Source organism: Phyllobates terribilis, unplaced genomic scaffold, assembly GCF_046119375.1.
Source record: "Phyllobates terribilis strain yellow unplaced genomic scaffold, ASM4611937v1 Scaffold_218__1_contigs__length_3293367, whole genome shotgun sequence".
Classification (NCBI taxonomy): domain Eukaryota; kingdom Metazoa; phylum Chordata; class Amphibia; order Anura; family Dendrobatidae; genus Phyllobates; species Phyllobates terribilis.
In genome coordinates this window covers 112,510-138,982 of record NW_027362978.1, presented here as the reverse complement: position 1 = coordinate 138,982, position 26,473 = coordinate 112,510, and positions in this window count along the sequence as shown.

The following is a 26,473-nucleotide window of genomic DNA, read 5'->3' as shown; positions in this document are numbered from 1 at the left end:
CTCGGAGATGAGCTGTGAGTGCAGGGAGAGGGGGTGTCTCACCTAGAGATCAGCAGTGAGCGCAGGGGGAGGGGGTATCTCACCCGGAGTTGAGCTGTGAGTGCAGGGGGAGAATCTCACCTAGAGATCAGCTGTGAGTGCAGGGGGTGGGGGTATCTCACTCGGAGATGAGCTGTGAGGGCAGGGGAGTATCTCACTCGGAGATGAGCTGTGAGGGCAGGGGAGTATCTCACCTAGAGATCAGCAGTGAGCGCAGGGGGAGGGGGTATCTCACTCGGAGATGAGCTGTGAGTGCAGGGGGAGGCTGTGTCTCACCCGGAGATCAGCAGTGAGCGCAGGGAGAGGGGGGTATCTCACCCGGAGATGATCTGTGAGTGCAGGGGGAGGCTGTGTCTCACTCGGAGATCAGCAGTGAGCGCAGGGGGGGGGGGTATCTCACTCGGAGATGAGCTGTGAGTGCAGGGGGAGGTGGTATCTCACCCGGAGATCAGCAGTGAGCGCAGGGGGAGGGGGTATCTCACTCGGAGATGAGCTGTGAGTGCAGGGGGAGTATCTCACCCGGAGATCAGCAGTGAGCGCAGGGAGAGGGGGTATCTCACTCGGAGATCAGCAGTGAGCGCAGGGAGAGGGGGTATCTCACTCGGAGATGAGCTGTGAGTGCAGGGGGAGTATCTCACCCGGAGATCAGCAGTGAGCGCAGGGGGAGGGGGTATCTCACTCGGAGATGAGCTGTGAGTGCAGGGGGAGGCTGTGTCTCACACGGAGATCAGCAGTGAGCGCAGGGAGAGATGGGTATCTCACTCGGAGATGAGCTGTGAGTGCAAGGGGAGGGGGTATCTCACCCGGAGATGAGCTGTGAGTGCAGGGGGAGAATCTCACCTAGAGATCAGCTGTGAGTGCAGGGGGTGGGGGTATCTCACTTGGAGATGAGCTGTGAGTGCAGGGGGAGGCTGTGTCTCACCCGGAGATCAGCAGTGAGAGGGGGATATCTCACTTGGAGATGAGCTGTGAGTGCAGGGGGAGGCTGTGTCTCACCCGGAGATCAGCAGTGAGCGCAGGGAGAGGGGGGTATCTCACCCGGAGATGATCTGTGAGTGCAGTGGGAGGCTGTGTCTCACCCGGAGATCAGCAGTGAGCGCAGGGAGAGGGGGGTATCTCACCCGGAGATGATCTGTAAGTGCAGGGGGAGGCTGTGTCTCACCCGGAGATCAGCAGTGAGCGAACGAAAAATGGGGTATCTCACTCGGAGATGAGCTGTGAGTGCAGGGGGAGGCTGTGTCTCACCCGGAGATCAGCAGTGAGCGCAGGAAGAGGGGGTATCTCACCCGGAGATGATCTGTGAATGCAGGGGGAGGCTGTGTCTCACCCGGAGATCAGCAGTGAGCGCAGGGAGAGGGGGTATCTCACCCGGAGATGATCTGTGAGTGCAGGGGGAGGGGGTATCTCACTCGGAGAAAAGCAGTGAGCGCAGGGGGAGGGGGTATCTCACTTGGAGATGAGCTGTGAGTGCAGGGGGAGTATCTCACCCGGAGATCAGCAGTGAGCGCAGGGGGAGGGGGTATCTCACTCGGAGATGAGCTGTGAGTGCAAGGGGAGGGGGTATCTCACCCGGAGATGAGCTGTGAGTGCAGGGGGAGAATCTCACCTAGAGATCAGCTGTGAGTGCAGGGGGAGGGGGTATCTCACTCGGAGAAAAGCAGTGAGCGCAGGGGGAGGGGGTATCTCACTTGGAGATGAGCTGTGAGTGCAGGGGGAGTATCTCATCCGGAGATCAGCAGTGAGCGCAGGGGGAGGGGGTATCTCACTCGGAGATGAGCTGTGAGTGCAAGGGGAGGGGGTATCTCACCCGGAGATGAGCTGTGAGTGCAGGGGGAGAATCTCACCTAGAGATCAGCAGTGAGTGCAGGGGGTGGGGGTATCTCACTCGGAGATGAGCTGTGAGTGCAGGGGGAGTATCTCACCTAGAGATCAGCAGTGAGTGCAGGGGGAGGGGGTATCTCACTCGGAGATGAGCTGTGAGTGCAGGGGGAGGCGAGGCTGTGTCTCACCCGGAGATCAGCAGTGAGAGCAGGGAGAGGGGGATATCTCACTTGGAGATGAGCTGTGAGTGCAGGGGGAGGCTGTGTCTCACCCGGAGATCAGCAGTGAGCGCAGGGGGAGGGGGTATCTCACTCGGAGATGAGCTGTGAGTGCAGGGGGAGACTGTGTCTCACCCGGAGATCAGCAGTGAGCGCAGGAAGAGGGGGTATCTCACCCGGAGATGATCTGTGAATGCAGGGGGAGGCTGTGTCTCACCCGGAGATCAGCAGTGAGCGCAGGGAGAGGGGGTATCTCACCCGGAGATGATCTGTGAGCGCAGGGGGAGGGGGTATCTCACTCGGAGAAAAGCAGTGAGCGCAGGGGGAGGGGGGTATCTCACTCGGAGATGATCTGTGAGTGCCGGGGGAGGCTGTGTCTCACCCGGAGATCAGCAGTGAGCGCAGGGAGAGGGGGTATCTCACCCGGAGATGATCTGTGAGTGCAGGGGGAGGGGGTATCTCACTCGGAGAAAAGCAGTGAGCGCAGGGGGAGGGGGTATCTCACTTGGAGATGAGCTGTGAGTGCAGGGGGAGTATCTCACCCGAAGATCAGCAGTGAGCGCAGGGGGAGGGGGTATCTCACTCGGAGATGAGCTGTGAGTGCAGGGGGAAGCTGTGTCTCACCCGGAGATCAGCAGTGAGCGCAGGGAAAGGGGGGTATCTCACTCGGAGATGAGCTGTGAGTGCAAGGGGAGGGGGTATCTCACCCGGAGATCAGCAGTGAGCGCAGGGAGAGGGGGGTATCTCACTCGGAGATGAGCTGTGAGTGCAGGGAGAGGGGGTATCTCACCCAGAGATCAGCAGTCAGCGCAGGGGGAGGGGGTATCTCACCCGGAGATCAGCAGTGAGCGCAGGGGGAGGGGGTATCTTACTCGGAGATGAGCTGTGAGTGCAGAGGGAGGCTGTGTCTCACCCGGAGATCAGCAGTGAGCGCAGGGAGAAGGGGGTATCTCACTCGGAGATGAGCTGTGAGTGCAGGGGGAGGCTGTGTCTCACCCGGAGATCAGCAGTGAGCGCAGGGGGAGGGGGTATCTCACTCGGAGATGAGCTGTGAGTGCAGGGGGAGGCTGTGTCTCACCCGGAGATCAGCAGTGAGCGCAGGAAGAGGGGGTATCTCACCCGGAGATGATCTGTGAATGCAGGGGGAGGCTGTGTCTCACCCGGAGATCAGCAGTGAGCGCAGGGAGAGGGGGTATCTCACCCGGAGATGATCTGTGAGTGCAGGGGGAGGGGGTATCTCACTCGGAGAAAAGCAGTGAGCGCAGGGGGAGGGGGGTATCTCACTCGGAGATGAGCTGTGAGTGCAGGGGGAGGCTGTGTCTCACCCGGAGATCAGCAGTGAGCGCAGGGAGAGGGGGGTATCTCAACCGGAGATGATCTGTGAGGGCAGGGGGAGGCTGTGTATCACCCGGAGATCAGCAGTGAGCGCAGGGAGAAGGGGGTATCTCACTCGGAGATGAGCTGTGAGTGCAGGGGGAGGCTGTGTCTCACCCGGAGATCAGCAGTGAGCGCAGGGGGAGGGGGTATCTCACTCGGAGATGAGCTGTGAGTGCAGGGGGAGGCTGTGTCTCACCCGGAGATCAGCAGTGAGCGCAGGGAGAGGGGGTATTTCACCCGGAGATGATCTGTGAGTGCAGGGGGAGGCTGTGTCTCACCCGGAGATCAGCAGTGAGCGCAGGGAGAGGGGGGTATCTCACCCGGAGATGATCTGTGAGTGCAGGGGGAGGCTGTGTCTCACCCGGAGATCAGCAGTGAGCGCAGGGAGAGGGGGTCTCTCACCCGGAGATGATCTGTGAGTGCAGGGGGAGGGGGTATCTCACTCGGAGATCAGCAGTGAGCGCAGGGGGAGGGGGTATCTCACTCGGAGATGAGCTGTGAGTGCAGGGGGAGGGGGTATCTCACTCGGAGATGAGCTGTGAGTGCAGGGGGAGTATCTCACCCGGAGATCAGCAGTGAGCGCAGGGGGAGGGGGGTATCTCACCCGGAGATGATCTGTGAGTGCAGGGGGAGGCTGTGTCTCACCCGGAGATCAGCAGTGAGCGCAGGGAGAGGGGGGTATCTCACCCGGAGATGATCTGTGAGTGCAGGGGGAGGCTGTGTCTCACCCGGAGATCAGCAGTGAGCGCAGGGAGAAGGGGGTATCTCACTCGGAGATGAGCTGTGAGTGCAGGGGGAGGCTGTGTCTCACCCGGAGATCAGCAATGAGCGCAGGGGGAGGGGGTATCTCACTCGGAGATGAGCTGTGAGTGCAGCGGGAGGCTGTGTCTCACCCGGAGATCAGCAGTGAGCGAAGGACGAGGGGGTATCTCACCCGGAGATGATCTGTGAATGCAGGGGGACGCTGTGTCTCACCCGGAGATCAGCAGTGAGCGCAGGGAGAGGGGGTATCTCACCCGGAGATGATCTGTGAGTGCAGGGGGAGGGGGTATCTCACTCGGAGAAAAGCAGTGAGCGCAGGGGGAGGGGGGTATCTCACTCGGAGATGATCTGTGAGTGCCGGGGGAGGCCGTGTCTCACCCGGAGATCAGCAGTGAGCGCAGGGAGAGGGGGTATCTCACTCGGAGATGATCTGTGAGTGCAGGGGGAGGGGGTATCTCACTCGGAGAAAAGCAGTGAGCGCAGGGGGAGGGGGTATCTCACTTGGAGATGAGCTGTGAGTGCAGGGGGAGTATCTCACCCGGAGATCAGCAGTGAGCGCAGGGGGAGGGGGTATCTCACTCGGAGATGAGCTGTGAGTGCAGGGGGAGGCTGTGTCTCACCCGGAGAACAGCAGTGAGCGCAGGGAGAGGGGGATATCTCACTCGGAGATGAGCTGTGAGTGCAAGGGGAAGGGGGTATCTCACCCGGAGATCAGCAGTGAGCGCAGGGAGAGGGGGGTATCTCACTCGGAGATGAGCTGTGAGTGCAGGGAGAGGGGGTATCTCACCCAGAGATCAGCAGTAAGCGCAGGGGGAGGGGGTATCTCACCCGGAGATCAGCAGTGAGCGCAGGGGGAGGGGGTATCTTACTCGGAGATGAGCTGTAAGTGCAGGGGGAGGCTGTGTCTCACCCGGAGATCAGCAGTGAGCGCAGGGGGAGGGGGTATCTCACTCGGAGATGAGCTGTGAGTGGAGGGGGAGGCTGTTTCTTACCCGGAGATCAGCAGTGAGCGCAGGGGGAGGGGGTATCACACCCGGAGATGATCTGTGAGTGCAGGGGGAGGGGGTATCTCACCCGGAGATCAGCAGTGAGCGCAGGGAGAGGGGGTATCTCACCCGGAGATGATCTGTGAGTGCAGGGAGAGGGGGTATCTCACCCGGAGACCAGCAGTGAGCACAGGGAAAGGGTTTATCTCACTCGGAGATGAGCTGTGAGGGCAGGGGAGTATCTCACTCGGAGATGAGCTGTGAGGGCAGGGGAGTATCTCACTGGGAGATGAGCTGTGAGGGCTAGGGAGTATCTCACTCGGAGAAGAGCTGTGAGGGCAGGGGAGTATCTCACTCGGAGATGAGCTGTGAGGGCAGGGGAGTATCTAACTCGGAGAGGAGCTGTGAGGGCAGGGGAGTATCTCACTCGGAGATGAGCTGTGAGGGCAGGGAAGTATCTCGGAGATGAGCTGTGAGGGCAGGGGAGTATCACACTCGGAGATGAGCTGTGAGGGCAGGGGAGTATCTCACTCGGAGATGAGCTGTGAGGGCAGGGAAGTATCTCGGAGATGAGCTGTGAGGGCAGGGGAGTATCTCACTTAGAGATGAGCTGTGAGTGCAGGGGGAGGGGGTATCACACCCGGAGATGATGTGTGAGTGCAGGGGGAGGGGGTATCTCACCCGCAGATCAGCAGTGAGCGCAGGGAGAGGGGGTATCTCACCCGGAGATGATCTGTGAGTGCAGGGGGAGGGGGTATCTCACCCGGAGATCAGCAGTGAGCACAGGGAAAGGGTTTATCTCACTCGGAGATGAGCTGTGAGGGCAGGGGAGTATCTCACTCGGAGATGAGCTGTGAGGGCAGGGGAGTATCTCACTGGGAGATGAGCTGTGAAGGCTAGGGAGTATCTCACTCGGAGAAGAGCTGTGAGGGCAGGGGAGTATCTCACTCGGAGATGAGCTGTGAGGGCAGGGGAGTATCTCACTCGGAGATGAGCTGTGAGGGCAGGGGAGTATCTCACTCGGAGATGAGCTGTGAGGGCAGGGAAGTATCTCGGAGATGAGCTGTGAGGGCAGGGGAGTATCTCACTCGGAGATGAGCTGTGAGGGCAGGGGAGTATCTCACTCGGAGAAGAGCTGTGAGGGCAGGGAAGTATCTCACTCGAAGATGAGCTGTGAGGGCAGGGGAGTATCTCACTCGGAGATGAGCTGTGAGGGCAGGGGAGTATCTCACTCGAAGAGCTGTGAGGGCAGGGAAATATCTCACTCGGAGATGAGCTGTGAGGGCAGGGGAGTATCTCACTCGGAGATGAGCTGTGAGGGCAGGGAAGTATCTCGGAGATGAGCTGTGAGGGCAGGGGAGTATCTCACTCGGAGATGAGCTGTGAGGGCAGGGGAGTACCTCACTCGGAGATGAGCTGTGAGGGCAGGGGAATATCTCACTCGGAGATGATCTGTGAGTGCAGGGCGAGGGGGTATCTCACTCGGAGATGAACTGTGAGTGCAGGGGGAGTATCTCACCTAGAGATCAGCTGTGAGTACAGGGGGAGGGGGTATCTCACTCGGAGATGAGCTGTGAGTGCAGAGGGAGTATCTCACCTAGAGATCAGCAGTGAGTGCAGGGGGAGGGGGTATCTCACTTGGAGATGAGCTGTGAGTGCAGGGGGAGGCTGTGTCTCACCCGGAGATCAGCAGTGAGCGCAGGGAGAGGGGGGTATCTCACCCGGAGATGATCTGTGAGTGCAGGGGGAGGCTGTGTCTCACCCGGAGATCAGCAGTGAGCGCAGGGAGAAGGGGGTATCTCACTCGGATATGAGCTGTGAGTGCAGGGGGAGGCTGTGTCTCACCCGGAGATCAGCAGTGAGCGCAGGGGGAGGGGGTATCTCACTCGGAGATGAGCTGTGAGTGCAGGGGGAGGCTGTGTCTCACCCGGAGATCAGCAGTGAGCGCAGGGAGAGGGGGTATCTCACTCGGAGATGAGCTGTGAGTGCAGGGGGAGTATCTCACCCGGAAATCAGCAGTGAGCGCAGGGGGAGGGGGTATCTCACTCGGAGATGAGCTGTGAGTGCAGGGGGAGGCTGTGTCTCACACGGAGATCAGCAGTGAGCGGAGGGAGAGATGGGTATCTCACTCGGAGATGAGCTGTGAGTGCAGGGGGAGGGAGTATCTCACCCGGAGTTGAGCTGTGATTGCAGGGGGAGAATCTCACCTAGAGATCAGCTGTGAGTGCAGGGGGTGGGGGTATCTCACTCGGAGATGAGCTGTGAGTGCAGGGGGAGGCTGTGTCTCACCCGGAGATCAGCAGTGAGAGCAGGGAGAGGGGGATATCTCACTTGGAGATGAGCTGTGAGTGCAGGGGGAGGCTGTGTCTCACCCGGAGATCAGCAGTGAGCGCAGGGAGAGGGGGGTATCTCACCCGGAGATGATCTGTGAGTGCAGGGGGAGGCTGTGTCTCACCCGGAGATCAGCAGTGAGCGCAGGGAGAGGGGGGTATCTCACCCGGAGATGATCTGTGAGTCAGGGGGAGGCTGTGTCTCACCCGGAGATCAGCAGTGAGCGCAGGGAGAAGGGGGTATCTCACCCGGAGATGAGCTGTGAGTGCAGGGGGAGGCTGTGTCTCACCCGGAGATCAGCAGTGAGCGCAGGGGGAGGGGGTATCTCACTCGGAGATGAGCTGTGAGTGCAGGGGGAGGCTGTGTCTCACCCGGAGATCAGCAGTGAGCGCAGGAAGAGGGGGTATCTCACCCGGAGATGATCTGTGAATGCAGGGGGAGGCTGTGTCTCACCTGGAGATCAGCAGTGAGCGCAGGGAGAGGGGGTATCTCACCCGGAGATGATCTGTGAGTGCAGGGGGAGGGGGTATCTCACTCGGAGAAAAGCAGTGAGCGCAGGGGGAGGGGGTATCTCACTTGGAGATGAGCTGTGAGTGCAGGGGGAGTATCTCACCCGGAGATCAGCAGTGAGCGCAGGGGGAGGGGGTATCTCACTCGGAGATGAGCTGTGAGTGCAGGGGGAGGCTGTGTCTCACCCGGAGATCAGCAGTGAGCGCAGGGAGAGGGGGGTATCTCACTCGGAGATGAGCTGTGAGTGCAAGGGGAGGGGGTATCTCACCCGGAGATCAGCAGTGAGCGCAGGGAGAGGGGGATATCTCACTCGGAGATGAGCTGTGAGTGCAGGGAGAGGGGGTATCTCACCCAGAGATCAGCAGTGAGTGCAGGGGGAGGGGGTATCTCACCCGGAGATCAGCAGTGAGCGCAGGGGGAGGGGGTATCTTACTCGGAGATGAGCTGTGAGTGCAGGGGGAGGCTGTGTCTCACCCGGAGATCAGCAGTGAGCGCAGGGGGAGCAGGTATCTCACTCGGAGATGAGCTGTGAGAGCAGGGGGAGGCTGTTTCTTACCCGGAGATCAGCAGTGAGCGCAGGGGGAGGGGGTATCACACCCGGAGATGATCTGTGAGTGCAGGGGGAGGGGGTATCTCACCCGGAGATGATCTGTGAGTGCAGGGGGAGGGGGCATCTCACCCGGAGATCAGCAGTGAGCACAGGGAAAGGGTTTATCTCACTCGGAGATGAGCTGTGAGGGCAGGGGAGTATCTCACTCGGAGATGAGCTGTGAGGGCAGGGGAGTATCTTACTTGGAGATGAGCTGTGAGGGCTAGGGAGTATCTCACTGGGAGAAGAGCTGTGAGGGCAGGGGAGTATCTCACTCGGAGATGAGCTGTGAGGGCAGGGGAGTATCTCACTCGGAGATGAGCTGTGAGGGCAGGGAAGTATCTCGGAGATGAGCTGTGAGGGCAGGGGAGTATCTCACTCGGAGATGAGCTGTGAGGGCAGGGGAGTATCTCACTCGGAGAAGAGCTGTGAGGGCAGGGAAGTATCTCACTCGAAGATGAGCTGTGAGGGCAGGGGAGTATCTCACTCGGAGATGAGCTGTGAGGGCAGGGGAGTATCTCACTCGAAGAGCTGTGAGGGCAGGGAAGTATCTCACTCGGAGATGAGCTGTGAGGGCAGGGTAGTATCTCACTCGGAGATGAGCTGTGAGGGCAGGGAAGTATCTCGGAGATGAGCTGTGAGGGCAGGGGAGTATCTCACTCGGAGATGAGCTGTGAGGGCAGTGGAGTACCTCACTCGGAGATGAGCTGTGAGGGCAGGGCAAGATCTCACTCGGAGATGATCTGTGAGTGCAGGGGGAGGGGGTATCTCACTCGGAGATGAACTGTGAGTGCAGGGGGAGTATCTCACCTAGAGATCAGCTGTGAGTACAGGGGGAGGGGGTATCTCACTCGGAGATGAGCTGTGAGTGCAGAGGGAGTATCTCACCTAGAGATCAGCAGTGAGTGCAGGGGGAGGGGGTATCTCACTTGGAGATGAGCTGTGAGTGCAGGGGGAGGCTGTGTCTCACCCGGAGATCAGCAGTGAGCGCAGGGAGAGGGGGTATCTCACCCGGAGATGATCTGTGAGTGCAGGGGGAGGCTGTGTCTCACCCGGAGATCAGCAGTGAGCGCAGGGAGAAGGGGGTATCTCACTCGGAGATGAGCTGTGAGTGCAGGGGGAGGCTGTGTCTCACCCGGAGATCAGCAGTGAGCGCAGGGGGAGGGGATATCTCACTCGGAGATGAGCTGTGAGTGCAGGGGGAGGCTGTGTCTCACCCGGAGATCAGCAGTGAGCGCAGGGAGAGGGGGTATCTCACCCGGAGATGATCTGTGAGTGCAGGGGGAGGCTGTGTCTCACCCGGAGATCAGCAGTGAGCGCAGGGAGAGGGGGGTATCTCACCCGGAGATGATCTGTGAGTGCAGGGGGAGGCTGTGTCTCACCCGGAGATCAGCAGTGAGCGCAGGGAGAGGGGGTCTCTCACCCGGAGATGATCTGTGAGTGCAGGGGGAGGGGGTATCTCACTCGGAGATCAGCAGTGAGCGCAGGGGGAGGGGGTATCTCACTCGGAGATGAGCTGTGAGTGCAGGGGGAGTATCTCACCCGGAGATCAGCAGTGAGCGCAGGGGGAGGGGGTATCTCACTCGGAGATGAGCTGTGAGTGCAGGGGGAGTATCTCACCTGGAGATCAGCAGTGAGCGCAGGGGGAGGGGGTATCTCACTCGGAGATGAGCTGTGAGTGCAGGGGGAGGCTGTGTCTCACACGGAGATCAGCATTGAGAGCAGGGAGAGGGGGATATCTCACTTGGAGATGAGCTGTGAGTGCAGGGGGAGGCTGTGTCTCACCCGGAGATCAGCAGTGAGCGCAGGGAGAGGGGGGTATCTCACCCGGAGATGATCTGTGAGTGCAGGGGGAGGCTGTGTCTCACCCGGAGATCAGCAGTGAGCGCAGGGAGAGGGGGGTATCTCACCCGGAGATGATCTGTGAGTGCAGGGGGAGGCTGTGTCTCACCCGGAGATCAGCAGTGAGCGCAGGGAGAAGGGGGTATCTCACTCGGAGATGAGCTGTGAGTGCAGGGGGAGGCTGTGTCTCACCCGGAGATCAGCAGTGAGCGCAGGGGGAGGGGGTATCTCACTCGGAGATGAGCTGTGAGTGCAGGGGGAGGCTGTGTCTCACCCGGAGATCAGCAGTGAGCGCAGGAAGAGGGGGTATCTCACCCGGAGATGATCTGTGAATGCAGGGGGAGGCTGTGTCTCACCTGGAGATCAGCAGTGAGCGCAGGGAGAGGGGGTATCTCACCCGGAGATGATCTGTGAGTGCAGGGGGAGGGGGTATCTCACTCGGAGAAAAGCAGTGAGCGCAGGGGGAGGGGGTATCTCACTTGGAGATGAGCTGTGAGTGCAGGGGGAGTATCTCACCCGGAGATCAGCAGTGAGCGCAGGGGGAGGGGGTATCTCACTCGGAGATGAGCTGTGAGTGCAGGGGGAGGCTGTGTCTCACCCGGAGATCAGCAGTGAGCGCAGGGAGAGGGGGGTATCTCACTCGGAGATGAGCTGTGAGTGCAAGGGGAGGGGGTATCTCACCCGGAGATCAGCAGTGAGCGCAGGGAGAGGGGGATATCTCACTCGGAGATGAGCTGTGAGTGCAGGGAGAGGGGGTATCTCACCCAGAGATCAGCAGTGAGTGCAGGGGGAGGGGGTATCTCACCCGGAGATCAGCAGTGAGCGCAGGGGGAGGGGGTATCTTACTCGGAGATGAGCTGTGAGTGCAGGGGGAGGCTGTGTCTCACCCGGAGATCAGCAGTGAGCGCAGGGGGAGGGGGTATCTCACTCGGAGATGAGCTGTGAGTGCAGGGGGAGGCTGTTTCTTACCCGGAGATCAGCAGTGAGAGCAGGGGGAGGGGGTATCACACCCCGAGATGCTCTGTGAGTGCAGGGGGAGGGGGTATCTCACTCGGAGATGAGCTGTGAGTGCAGGGGGAGGCTGTTTCTTACCCGGAGATCAGCAGTGAGCGCAGGGGGAGGGGGTATCACACCCCGAGATGCTCTGTGAGTGCAGGGGGAGGGGGTATCTCACCCGGAGATGATCTGTGAGTGCAGGGGGAGGGGGTATCTCACCCGGAGATCAGCAGTGAGCACAGGGAAAGGGTTTATCTCACTCGGAGATGAGCTGTGAGGGCAGGGGAGTATCTCACTCGGAGATGAGCTGTGACGGCAGGGGAGTATCTTACTGGGAGATGAGCTGTGAGGGCTAGGGAGTATCTCACTTGGAGATGAGCTGTGAGTGCAGGGGGAGTATCTCACCCGGAGATCAGCAGTGAGCGCAGGGGGAGGGGGTATCTCACTCGGAGATGAGCTGTGAGTGCAGGGGGAGGCTGTGTCTCACCCGGAGATCAGCAGTGAGCGCAGGGAGAGGGGGGTATCTCACTCGGAGATGAGCTGTGAGTGCAAGGGGAGGGGGTATCTCACCCGGAGATCAGCAGTGAGCGCAGGGAGAGGGGGATATCTCACTCGGAGATGAGCTGTGAGTGCAGGGAGAGGGGGTATCTCACCCAGAGATCAGCAGTGAGTGCAGGGGGAGGGGGTATCTCACCCGGAGATCAGCAGTGAGCGCAGGGGGAGGGGGTATCTTACTCGGAGATGAGCTGTCAGTGCAGGGGGAGGCTGTGTCTCACCCGGAGATCAGCAGTGATCGCAGGGGGAGGGGGTATCTCACTCGGAGATGAGCTGTGAGTGCAGGGGGAGGCTGTTTCTTACCCGGAGATCAGCAGTGAGCGCAGGGGGAGGGGGTATCACACCCGGAGATGATCTGTGAGTGCAGGGGGAGGGGGTATCTCACCCGGAGATGATCTGTGAGTGCAGGGGGAGGGGGTATCTCACCCGGAGATCAGCAGTGAGCACAGGGAAAGGGTTTATCTCACTCGGAGATGAGCTGTGAGGGCAGGGGAGTATCTCACTCGGAGATGAGCTGTGAGGGCAGGGGAGTATCTTACTGGGAGATGAGCTGTGAGGGTTAGGGAGTATCTCACTGGGAGAAGAGCTGTGAGGGCAGGGGAGTATCTCACTCGGAGATGAGCTGTGAGGGCAGGGGAGTATCTCACTCGGAGATGAGCTGTGAGGGCAGGGAAGTATCTCGGAGATGAGCTGTGAGGGCAGGGGAGTATCTCACTCGGAGATGAGCTGTGAGGGCAGGGGAGTATCTCACTCGGAGAAGAGCTGTGAGGGCAGGGAAGTATCTCACTCGAAGATGAGCTGTGAGGGCAGGGGAGTATCTCACTCGGAGATGAGCTGTGAGGGCAGGGGAGTATCTCACTCGAAGAGCTGTGAGGGCAGGGAAGTATCTCACTCGGAGATGAGCTGTGAGGGCAGGGTAGTATCTCACTCGGAGATGAGCTGTGAGGGCAGGGAAGTATCTCGGAGATGAGCTGTGAGGGCAGGGGAGTATCTCACTCGGAGATGAGCTGTGAGGGCAGTGGAGTACCTCACTCGGAGATGAGCTGTGAGGGCAGGGCAATATCTCACTCGGAGATGATCTGTGAGTGCAGGGGGAGGGGGTATCTCACTCGGAGATGAACTGTGAGTGCAGGGGGAGTATCTCACCTAGAGATCAGCTGTGAGTACAGGGGGAGGGGGTATCTCACTCGGAGATGAGCTGTGAGTGCAGAGGGAGTATCTCACCTAGAGATCAGCAGTGAGTGCAGGGGGAGGGGGTATCTCACTTGGAGATGAGCTGTGAGTGCAGGGGGAGGCTGTGTCTCACCCGGAGATCAGCAGTGAGCGCAGGGAGAGGGGGGTATCTCACCCGGAGATGATCTGTGAGTGCAGGGGGAGGCTGTGTCTCACCCGGAGATCAGCAGTGAGCGCAGGGAGAAGGGGGTATCTCACTCGGATATGAGCTGTGAGTGCAGGGGGAGGCTGTGTCTCACCCGGAGATCAGCAGTGAGCGCAGGGGGAGGGGGTATCTCACTCGGAGATGAGCTGTGAGTGCAAGGGGAGGCTGTGTCTCACCCGGAGATCAGCAGTGAGCGCAGGGAGAGGGGGTATCTCACTCGGAGATGAGCTGTGAGTGCAGGGGGAGGCTGTTTCTTACCCGGAGATCAGCAGTGAGCGCAGGGGGAGGGGGTATCACACCCCGAGATGCTCTGTGAGTGCAGGGGGGGGGGGTATCTCACCCGGAGATGATCTGTGAGTGCAGGGGGAGGGGGTATCTCACCCGGAGATCAGCAGTGAGCACAGGGAAAGGGTTTATCTCACTCGGAGATGAGCTGTGAGGGCAGGGGAGTATCTCACTCGGAGATGAGCTGTGACGGCAGGGGAGTATCTTACTGGGAGATGAGCTGTGAGGGCTAGGGAGTATCTCACTTGGAGATGAGCTGTGAGTGCAGGGGGAGTATCTCACCCGGAGATCAGCAGTGAGCGCAGGGGGAGGGGGTATCTCACTCGGAGATGAGCTGTGAGTGCAGGGGGAGGCTGTGTCTCACCCGGAGATCAGCAGTGAGCGCAGGGAGAGGGGGGTATCTCACTCGGAGATGAGCTGTGAGTGCAAGGGGAGGGGGTATCTCACCCGGAGATCAGCAGTGAGCGCAGGGAGAGGGGGATATCTCACTCGGAGATGAGCTGTGAGTGCAGGGAGAGGGGGTATCTCACCCAGAGATCAGCAGTGAGTGCAGGGGGAGGGGGTATCTCACCCGGAGATCAGCAGTGAGCGCAGGGGGAGGGGGTATCTTACTCGGAGATGAGCTGTCAGTGCAGGGGGAGGCTGTGTCTCACCCGGAGATCAGCAGTGATCGCAGGGGGAGGGGGTATCTCACTCGGAGATGAGCTGTGAGTGCAGGGGGAGGCTGTTTCTTACCCGGAGATCAGCAGTGAGCGCAGGGGGAGGGGGTATCACACCCGGAGATGATCTGTGAGTGCAGGGGGAGGGGGTATCTCACCCGGAGATGATCTGTGAGTGCAGGGGGAGGGGGTATCTCACCCGGAGATCAGCAGTGAGCACAGGGAAAGGGTTTATCTCACTCGGAGATGAGCTGTGAGGGCAGGGGAGTATCTCACTCGGAGATGAGCTGTGAGGGCAGGGGAGTATCTTACTGGGAGATGAGCTGTGAGGGTTAGGGAGTATCTCACTGGGAGAAGAGCTGTGAGGGCAGGGGAGTATCTCACTCGGAGATGAGCTGTGAGGGCAGGGGAGTATCTCACTCGGAGATGAGCTGTGAGGGCAGGGAAGTATCTCGGAGATGAGCTGTGAGGGCAGGGGAGTATCTCACTCGGAGATGAGCTGTGAGGGCAGGGGAGTATCTCACTCGGAGAAGAGCTGTGAGGGCAGGGAAGTATCTCACTCGAAGATGAGCTGTGAGGGCAGGGGAGTATCTCACTCGGAGATGAGCTGTGAGGGCAGGGGAGTATCTCACTCGAAGAGCTGTGAGGGCAGGGAAGTATCTCACTCGGAGATGAGCTGTGAGGGCAGGGTAGTATCTCACTCGGAGATGAGCTGTGAGGGCAGGGAAGTATCTCGGAGATGAGCTGTGAGGGCAGGGGAGTATCTCACTCGGAGATGAGCTGTGAGGGCAGTGGAGTACCTCACTCGGAGATGAGCTGTGAGGGCAGGGCAATATCTCACTCGGAGATGATCTGTGAGTGCAGGGGGAGGGGGTATCTCACTCGGAGATGAACTGTGAGTGCAGGGGGAGTATCTCACCTAGAGATCAGCTGTGAGTACAGGGGGAGGGGGTATCTCACTCGGAGATGAGCTGTGAGTGCAGAGGGAGTATCTCACCTAGAGATCAGCAGTGAGTGCAGGGGGAGGGGGTATCTCACTTGGAGATGAGTTGTGAGTGCAGCGGGAGGCTGTGTCTCACCCGGAGATCAGCAGTGAGCGCAGGGGGAGGGGGTATCTCACTCGGAGATGAGTTGTGAGTGCAGCGGGAGGCTGTGTCTCACCCGGAGATCAGCAGTGAGCGCAGGGGGAGGGGGTATCTCACTCGGAGATGAGCTGTGAGTGCAGGGGGAGGTTGTGTCTCACCCGGAGATCAGCAGTGAGCGCAGGAAGAGGGGGTATCTCACCCGGAGATGATCTGTGAATGCAGGGGGAGGCTGTGTCTCACCCGGAGATCAGCAGTGAGCGCAGGGAGAGGGGGTATCTCACCCGGAGATGATCTGTGAGTGCAGGGGGAGGGGGTATCTCACTCGGAGAAAAGCAGTGAGCGCAGGGGGAGGGGGGTATCTCACTCGGAGATGATCTGTGAGTGCCGGGGGAGGCTGTGTGTCACCCGGAGATCAGCAGTGAGCGCAGGGAGAGGGGGTATCTCACCCGGAGATGATCTGTGAGTGCAGGGGGAGGGGGTATCTCACTCGGAGAAAAGCAGTGAGCGCAGGGGGAGGGGGTATCTCACTTGGAAATGAGCTGTGAGTGCAGGGGGAGTATCTCACCCGGAGATCAGCAGTGAGCGCAGGGGGAGGGGGTATCTCACTCGGAGATGAGCTGTGAGTGCAGGGGGAGGCTGTGTCTCACCCGGAGATCAGCAGTGAGCGCAGGGAGCGGGGGGTATCTCACTCGGAGATGAGCTGTGAGTGCAAGGGGAGGGGGTATCTCATCCGGAGATCAGCAGTGAGCGCAGGGAGAGGGGGGTATCTCACTCGGAGATAAGCTGTGAGTGCAGGGAGAGGGGGTATCTCACCCAGAGATCAGCAGTGAGCGCAGGGGGAGGGGGTATCTCACCCAGAGATCAGCAGTGAGCGCAGGGGGAGGGGGTATCTTACTCGGAGATGATCTGTGAGTGCAGGGGGAGGCTGTGTCTCACCCAGAGATCAGCAGTGAGCGCAGGGGGAGGGGGTATCTCACTCGGAGATGAGCTGTGAGTGCAGGGGGAGTATCTCACCCGGAGATCAGCAGTGAGCGCAGGGGGAGGAAGTATCTCACTCGGAGATGAGCTGTGAGTGCAGGGGGAGGCTGTTTCTTACCCGGAGATCAGCAGTGAGCGCAGGGGGAGGGGGTATCACACCCGGAGATGATCTGTGAGTGCAGGGGGAGGGGGTATCTCACCCGGAGATCAGCAGTGAGCGCAGGGAGAGGGGGTATCTCACCCGGAGATGAGCTGTGAGTGCAGGGAGAAGGGGTATCTCACCCGGAGATGATCTGTGAGTGCAGGGGGAGGGGGTATCTCACCCGGAGATCAGCAGTGAGCACAGGGAAAGGGTTTATCTCACTCGGAGATGAGCTGTGAGGGCAGGGGAGTATCTCACTCGGAGATGAGCTGTGAGGGCAGGGGAGTATCTCACTGGGAGATGAGCTGTGAGGGCTAGGGAGTATCTCACTCGGAGAAGAGCTGTGAGGGCAGGGGAGTATCTCACTCGGAGATGAGCTGTGAGGGCAGGGGAGTATCTCACTCGGAGATGAGCTGTGAGGGCAGGGGAGTAGCTCACTCGGAGATGAGCTGTGAGGGCAGGGAAGTATCTCGGAGATGAGCTGTGAGGGCAGGGGAGTATCTCACTCGGAGATGAGCTGTTAGGGCAGGGGAGTATCTCACTCGGAGAAGAGCTGTGAGGGCAGGGAAGTATCTCACTCGGAGATGAGCTGTGAGGGCAGGGGAGTATCTCACTCGGAGATGAGCTGTGAGGGCAGGGGAGTATCTCACTCGGAGATGAGCTGTGAGGGCAGGGAAGTATCTCGGAGATGAGCTGTGAGGGCTGGGGAGTATCTCACTCGGAGGTGAGCTGTGAGGGCAGGGGAGTATCTCACTCGGAGATGAGCTGTGAGGGCAGGGGAGTACCTCACTCGGAGATGAGCTGTGAGGGCAGGGGAATATCTCACTCGGAGATGAGCTGTGAGGGCAGGGGAGTATCTCACTCGGAGATGAGCTGTGAGGGCAGGGGAGTATCTCACTCGGAGATGAGCTGTGAGGGCAGGGGAGTATCTCACCTAGAGATCAGCAGTGAGCGCAGGGGGAGGGGGTATCTCACTAGGAGATGAGCTGTGAGTGCAGAGGGAGGCTGTGTCTCACCCGGAGATCAGCAGTGAGCTCAGGGGGAGGGGGTATCTCACCTGGAGATGAGCTGAGAGGGCAGGGGGAGGGGGTATCTCACCTGGAGATCAGCTGTGAGTGCAGGAGGAGAGGGTATCTCACCGGAATATGAGCTGTTAGCACAGGGGGAGGGGGTGTCTCACACGGAGATCAGCTGTGAGCCCAGGGGGAAGGTGTCTCACCCGGGGATCAGCTGTGAGTGCAGGAGGAGGGGGTATCTCACCTGGAGATGAGCTGAGAGGGCAGGGGGAGGGGGTATCTCACCTGGAGATGAGCTGTGAGGGCAGGGGAGTATCTCACTCGGAGATGAGCTGTGAGGGCAGGGGAGTATCTCACTCGGAGATGAGCTGTGAGGGCAGGGGAGTATCTCACTCGGAGATGAGCTGTGAGGGCAGGGGAGTATCTCACTCGGAGAAGAGCTGTGAGGGCAGGGAAGTATCTCACTCGAAGATGAGCTGTGAGGGCAGGGGAGTATCTCACTCGGAGATGAGCTGTGAGGGCAGGGGAGTATCTCACTCGGAGATGAGCTGTGAGGGCAGGGAAGTATCTCGGAGATGAGCTGTGAGGGCAGGGGAGTATCTCACTCGGAGATGAGCTGTGAGGGCAGGGGAGTATCTCACTCGGAGATGAGCTGTGAGGGCAGGGGAGTATCTCACTCGGAGATGAGCTGTGAGGGCAGGGAAGTATCTCGGAGATGAGCTGTGAGGGCTGGGGAGTATCTCACTCGGAGGTGAGCTGTGAGGGCAGGGGAGTATCTCACTCGGAGATGAGCTGTGAGGGCAGGGGAGTACCTCACTCGGAGATGAGCTGTGAGGGCAGGGGAATATCTCACTCGGAGATGAGCTGTGAGGGCAGGGGAGTATCTCACTCGGAGATGAGCTGTGAGGGCAGGGGAGTATCTCACTCGGAGATGAGCTGTGAGGGCAGGGGAGTATCTCACCTAGAGATCAGCAGTGAGCGCAGGGGGAGGGGGTATCTCACTAGGAGATGAGCTGTGAGTGCAGAGGGAGGCTGTGTCTCACCCGGAGATCAGCAGTGAGCTCAGGGGAGGGGGTATCTCACCTGGAGATGAGCTGAGAGGGCAGGGGGAGGGGGTATCTCACCTGGAGATCAGCTGTGAGTGCAGGAGGAGAGGGTATCTCACTGGAATATGAGCTGTTAGCACAGGGGGAGGGGGTGTCTCACACGGAGATCAGCTGTGAGCCCAGGGGGAAGGTGTCTCACCCGGGGATCAGCTGTGAGTGCAGGAGGAGGGGGTATCTCACCTGGAGATGAGCTGAGAGGGCAGGGGGAGGGGGTATCTCACCTGGAGATGAGCTGTGAGGGCAGGGGAGTATCTCACTCGGAGATGAACTGTGAGGGCAGGGTAGTATCTCACTCGGAGATGAGCTGTGAGGGCAGGGGAGTATCTCACTCGGAGATGAGCTGTGAGGGCAGGGGAGTATCTCACTCGGAGAAGAGCTGTGAGGGCAGGGAAGTATCTCACTCGAAGATGAGCTGTGAGGGCAGGGGAGTATCTCACTAGGAGATGAGCTGTGAGGGCAGGGGAGTATCTCACTCGGAGAAGAGCTGTGAGGGCAGGGAAGTATCTCACTCGGAGATGAGCTGTGAGGGCAGGGGAGTATCTCACTCGCAGATGAGCTGTGAGGGCAGGGGAGTATCTCACTTGGAGATGAGCTGTGAGGGCAGGGAAGTATCTCGGAGATGAGCTGTGAGGGCTGGGGAGTATCTCACTCGGAGATAAGCTGTGAGGGCAGGGGAGTATCTCACTCGGAGATGAGCTGTGAGGGCAGGGGAGTACCTCACTCGGAGATGAGCTGTGAGGGCAGGGGAATATCTCACTCGGAGATGAGCTGTGAGGGCAGGGGAGTATCTCACTCGGAGATGAGCTGTGAGGGCAGGGGAGTATCTCACTCGGAGATGAGCTGTGAGGGCAGGGGAGTATCTCACCTAGAGATCAGAAGTGAGCGCAGGGGGAGGGGGTATCTCACTAGGAGATGAGCTGTGAGTGCAGAGGGAGGCTGTGTCTCACCCGGAGATCAGCAGTGAGCTCAGGGGGAGGGGGTATCTCACCTGGAGATGAGCTAAGAGGGCAGGGGGAGGGGGTATCTCACCTGGAGATCAGCTGTGAGTGCATGAGGAGGGGGTATCTCACCCGAATATGAGCTGTTAGCACAGGGGGGGGGGGGGTGTCTCACCCGGAGATCAGCTGTGAGCCCAGGAGGAAGGTGTCTCACCCGGGGATCAGCTGTGAGTGCAGGAGGAGGGAGTATCTCACCTGGAGATGAGCTGAGAGGGCAAGGGGAGGGGGTATCTCACCTGGAGATGAGCTGAGAGGGCAGGGGGAGGGGGTAACTCACCCGGAGATGAGCTGTGAGCGCATTGGGAGGGGGTGTCTCACCCTGAGATCAACTGTGAGCGCATTGGGAAGGGGTATCTCACCCGGAGATTAGCTATGAGCTCAGGGGGAGGGGGTATCTCACCCGGAGATCAACTGAGAGCTATGAGCAGAGGAGGAGGGGGTTTTCTGACCCAGAGGTGAGCTGTGAGCGCATTGGGAGGGGGTATCTCACCCGGAGATCAGCTGTGAGCTATGAGCACAGGGGGAGGGGGTGAATCACACACAGGCTGTGCTTACAGCAGGGAGAGTTGTGACAGAGAATACATTTTGCATGCTGCGAGTAGGGAGCTCTTACGCCAGGAACTGCGCAAACTCGACCAGCTGATCACCCACTACCAGACGTAATGGAATAATGCAAGGGGGCGCCAGAGAACAGCATTTGAAAAATAAAAGCTTGGTATCTTTTGAATGAAGCATAATTTTGAATCACTATAAATTACAAAACGATTTATTTCCACCTTTTCTGGTTGGTCAATTGTATTCTTTATGGTGGCACAACCGCTTTAAGTTTAAAATTTCACATTTTTCTAAATTTTTAGAAAATCTGGGATATTTTCATGAATAACAACAAAACGTATTAATTTAAAATTTTCCAGCTGCAACAGGTACAATTTGTTCCAAAAAGAAGATCAGAATATCAGAATGACTAGCAGAAGCATTTCAAAGTTATTACCAAATAAAGTGACGTTTCAGATATGAAAAATGGGGCTGTCAGAAAGGTTAATACTGATTACCACGAGACAGGGCTAAGAAACATGAAATGGTAATGTGCAGTACATACCTATGCTCAAAAGTGCTGGCATATCATGCCAGTAATAAAAGAAAATACTGATTAGTCAGGGTGATAAAACAATGTATGTAACATGTAGGTGTGTGGTATGTATAAATATCATTTTTTTTTTCAGTGCCCTGGATAAAGTGACTACAAGAAGTAGGATTTTAGTTAATACCTCACTGAACACAAGAACAGTTTCCAAAATACTAACAAGACGGAGTTTCACAGAACATTTTTTTCACCCATAGCATGAAAGTAATGTTAATATCATAACTTTCATTACAAAATCTTCAGTTTTACCCAAATTCAGTGATGCACCCTACACCAAAACTACTACATCTAGTATTTTGTATGACCTCTATGATTGTTAAGGACAGCACCAAGTCTTCTACACATGGACCGAATAAGTTGGTGACATAAAGTAACATCTATCTCTTTCTATTCCTCCAGAACGACCATTTTAGAACCTGAATGTAGAGCCCTTCTAACTTGTCTCTTCAGAATTCCTCGGTATGTCCTGCACTTCTGTGATGCGTGTTGGAGTACTTGTAAGATGTGTGCAGCTTATTCTTGTGATCTTTCTGATATGTGCACATCTACTTGTGTAATTTGTGCACTGTGCTTGTGTGACATCTCTCAAGTCTACGCTGTGCTTGTGTGACATCTCTCAAGTCTGCGCTGTGCTTGTGTGACATCTCTTAAGTCTGTGCTGTGCTTGTGTGACATCTCTCAAGTCTAAGCTGTGCTTGTGCGACATCTCTCAAGTCTAAGCTGTGCTTGTGTGATATCTCTCAAGTCTGTGCTGTGCTTGTGTGACATCTCTCAAGTCTAAGCTGTGCTTGTGTGACATCTCTCAAGTCTACGCTGTGCTTGTGTGACATCTCTCAAGTCTGCGCTGTGCTTGTGTGACATCTCTCAAGTCTGTGCTGTGCTTGTGACATCTCTCAAGTCTAAGCTGTGCTTGTGTGACATCTCTCAAGTCTGCGCTGTGCTTGTGTGACATCTCTCAAGTCTGTGCTGTGCTTGTATGACATCACTCAAGTCTGCGCTGTGCTTGTGTGACATCTCTCAAGTCTGCGCTGTGCTTGTGTGACATCTCTCAAGTCTGCGCTGTGCTTGTGTGACATCTCTCAAGTCTGCGCTGTGCTTGTGTGACATCTCTCAAGTCTGCGCTGTGCTTGTGTGACATCTCTCAAGTCAGAGATGTGCTTGTGTGACATCTCTCAAGTCAGAGCTGTGCTTGTGTGACATCTCTCAAGTCAGAGCTGTGCTTGTGTGACATCTCTCAAGTCTGCGCTGTGCTTGTGCGATTTGTCTGGTGTGTGACAAGTGATTTTTTGATGTGTGCCTAACATGTTTTTATTGCATCAAATAATGTTACTTAAAGTGAATTTCTGTTTTAATTCTTTTACTGTCCTTAGGCTTGCCCTAGAGAAAAACAATAAAATCAGGGATACTCTCAGGGTCAGCAATTCCTCTTCCGCTACTGCCCTGGTCTTTGTTTTCAGGCTGCAGCCGTGATGTCCTGACTAAAACACGTGACTGCTGGAGCTTAAAGGGGTTATCCCAGAAACAAAAGTTCATTTTAAAAATGGTCTGTGTCTGACCGTGTATGGAAAATACCACAGCTCCTGAGCGGAGGAGGAAGCCAAAGACAATACAGACATTACATCAGGGGATCACAAAGGATTCATTTTGAGAGGTAAAATATTGTTTAAACACAGGCAGTGAAATATTTTACCTCACAAAATGAATCAATCCTATGAGATCCCGTGCTGGAATGTCTGCATTGTCTTTTGCAGCCTTCCCTGCCCAGGAGCTGTGGTATGATCAGACCATGTTCCGCACACGGTCAGACACAGCCAATTTATAAAATTAACTTTTGTTTGTAGGAAAACCCTTTTAATGACTGAGCTCAGCAGTAATGCCAAGGTAGATGGAACAAGCTGCTGACCCTATGATTGGCTACAGTGGTCACATGAGATATTACCACTGCAGCCTGTAAACACGGACAGGCCAGGAGCATAAAGACATCAATAGACTAGGTGAAAATGAGTAACTCTGATTTTATTATTTTTAGACCAGGTGAAAATGAGTAAATCTGATTTTATTATTTTTAGACTAGGTGAAAATGAGTAACGCTGATTTTATTATTTTTAGACTAGGTGAAAATGAGTAACTCTGATTTTATTATTTTTAGACCAGGTGAAAATGAGTAACTCTGATTTTATTATTTTTAGACTAGGTGAAAATGAGTAACGCTGATTTTATTATTTTTAGACTAGGTGAAAATGAGTAACTCTGATTTTATTATTTTTAGACCAGGTGAAAATGAGTAACTCTGATTTTATTATTTTTAGACTAGATGAGAATGAGTAACTCTGATTTTATTATTTTTAGACTAGGTGAAAATGAGTAACTCTGATTTTATTATTTTTAGACTAGGTGAAAATGAGTAACTCTGATTTTATTATTTTTAGACTAGGTGAAAATGAGTAACTCTGATTTTATTATTTTTAGACTAGGTGAGAATGAGTAACTCTGATTTTATTATTTTTAGACTAGGTGAAAATGAGTAACTCTGATTTTATTATTTTTAGACTAGGTGAAAATGAGTAACTCTGATTTTATTATTTTTAGACCAGGTGAAAATGAGTAACTGATTTTATTATTTTTAGACTAGGTGAAAATGAGTAACTCTGATTTTATTATTTTTAGACTAGGTGAAAATGAGTAACGCTGATTTTATTATTTTTAGACTAGGTGAAAATGAGTAACGCTGATTTTATTATTTTTAGACTAGGTGAAAATGAGTAACTCTGATTTTATTATTTTTAGACTAGGTGAAAATGAGTAACTCTGATTTTATTATTTTTAGACTAGGTGAAAATGAGTAACTCTGATTTTATTATTTTTAGACTAGGTGAAAATGAGTAACTCTGATTTTATTATTTTTAGACTAGGTGAAAATGAGTAACTCTGATTTTATTATTTTTAGACTAGGTGAAAATGAGTAACTCTGATTTTATTATTTTTAGACTAGGTGAAAATGAGTAACTCTGATTTTATTATTTTTAGACTAGGTGAAAATGAGTAACGCTGATTTTATTATTTTTAGACCAGGTGAAAATGAGTAACTCTGATTTTATTATTTTTAGACTAGGTGAAAATGAGTAACTCTGATTTTATTATTTTTAGACTAGGTGAAAATGAGTAACGCTGATTTTATTATTTTTAGACTAGGTGAAAATGAGTAACTCTGATTTTATTATTTTTAGACTAGGTGAAAATGAGTAACTCTGATTTTATTATTTTTAGACTAGGTGAAAATGAGTAACTCTGATTTTATTATTTTTAGACTAGGTGAAAATGAGTAACTCTGATTTTATTATTGTTAGACTAGGTGAAAATGAGTAACTCTGATTTTATTATTTTTAGACTAGGTGAAAATGAGTAACTCTGATTTTATTATTTTTAGACTAGGTGAAAATGAGTAACTCTGATTTTATTATTTTTAGACTAGGTGAAAATGAGTAACTCTGATTTTATTATTTTTAGACTAGGTGAAAATGAGTAACTCTGATTTTATTATTTTTAGACTAGGTGAGAATGAGTAACTCTGATTTTATTATTTTTAGACTAGGTGAAAATGAGTAACTCTGATTTTATTATTTTTAGACTAGGCGAGAATGAGTAACTCTGATTTTATTATTTTTAGACTAGGTGAAAATGAGTAACTCTGATTTTATTATTTTTTTTCCCTAGCGCAAGCCGATGAGCACAAAAATAATTAAAATGAAAGTCCCCTTTAAGAAGGGGGGATCATACACAATTCTTGCACAGGGACCCTTTGGTCTCAGTGCCCGCCCCTGCTTGAGACGTTATAATAATTCATAAATCATATGGTTTTGATTGGCTGCTCCTAGTAAGAACACAATAAAATAAGCTCTAGTGGGCTGTGTGCCCACTATGCGTTTTTTAAGCATTTCCGCAGCGGCAATTACGCTTAAAAAACGCTTGGTAGGAGGTCTGCAATGTTCCCCAATGATAATCCACATGTGCTGTGCACATGCTGCGGAAATATCCGCTGCGGATTATTATTACAGAAAAAAGCGCAGCACTACCAACTATTTTGCGTAAGCGCAGCGTTTTTGCCGCCATTGACTTGCATTGATTCGCATAATATCTGCATGACTACATGTACACATGCGGAAATTAAGCAATTCAATGTGCGGATGGAGAAGAGGAGACTCTCATCCAGACCCGGGTACCATAGTACCTGTAAAAAAAAAATTAAAATTAAAAAAAACATTATACTCACCTTCTGATGGCCTGCGGTCTTCTCTCCGGTGTGTCTTGGCTCCCCGGTGGCTCGTCAACGTCAGCGGTCATGTGACCTGTCACCTGACTAAATTACATCATGGAAGGTCCTTTTACACCACCACGGGCCACCAGGGAGACCGGAGAAGGAGACCGTGGGCCATCGGAAGGTGAGTATAATGTTTTTTTTTATAGTTTTTACTATTTTTATTATTTTTTTTTAACTAACTTAGTCACACGGTTGCATGGATTTATATAGTGTGACCAAGTTGTCAAGCACTTTTCCAAGCCAAAATCTTTTAGAAAACGCTTGACAACCCGCATGGGAAATCGCATGTGCTAAACGCGTGACAAACGCTTGTCCCGGGCTGAAAATACGCATGTAAAATCCGCATGAGCTTTTTCTGCCAAGGAGATGCAGAAACGCTCAGGAAAAATCCGGAGCGTTTCTGCATTGTGGGCACATTGCCTAATAGTGGCTGTGGATCAACATACTTAATTCTCATCAATACTAAGCAGTATAAATTAATATAACTTTGCTTAATATTTCCACTAATATTCTTAATTTCAGTGTGTTGGTTTAGCCCTGCACTACAGTCACAGTATTTCATGTGAGCCCTTGAGAAAACTAATTGCCGACCCCCGATCCATGCTCTGTTAACCCCTTTACACCCCTTTACAGAATCTCTCACTGTTTCCGGCAATGTGATTGCCGGAAACAGAGGAGCACCGATCCTAGGCTGCAGATCAAAGAGCACCGATCCTAGGCTATTGCTAGTACACCACAGCCCTGGCCCCAGACTGCTATGATCGGTGCGATCGCCGATCACATCGATCGCAGCGCGATAACAGGGCGGTCATGGGGCGGTGACCGGCTTGTGACCTGCCTGTCACTGCCCCATGACCCCCTGTAATGTAATCAAAGTCCCCAGACTGCTGTGATTGGAGCGATCGATGATGACATCGATCGCTCCAATCAGAGCTCCTGAATACAGGCTGTCATAGGGAGGTGTCACCTCTCTGTGACCCCCTGTGGTGCGTTCTCTGCTACAGCCATGTCTGATTGGTGCAATCAATGTCACCAATCAGATGGCTGGTGCACAGCATGCACCACAGGGGGTCACAGAGAGGTGACACCTCCCTGTGACCGCCCGGTCACCTGTATTCAGGAACTCTGATTGGAGCAATCATTGATGACATTGATTGCTCCAATCAGATTACCTGACTACCTCCACCTGTCACCACCCCATCATCACCCTGTGACCACCCTGCAGACCCTCACACTTGGTGAGGATTTCTACAAAGCGGTCACATCTGATGTGTGTGTGCTGAGCCTTGTAGTGCCACAGAATATTCTGTGACACCACAAGACCATCTTCTCACCTGT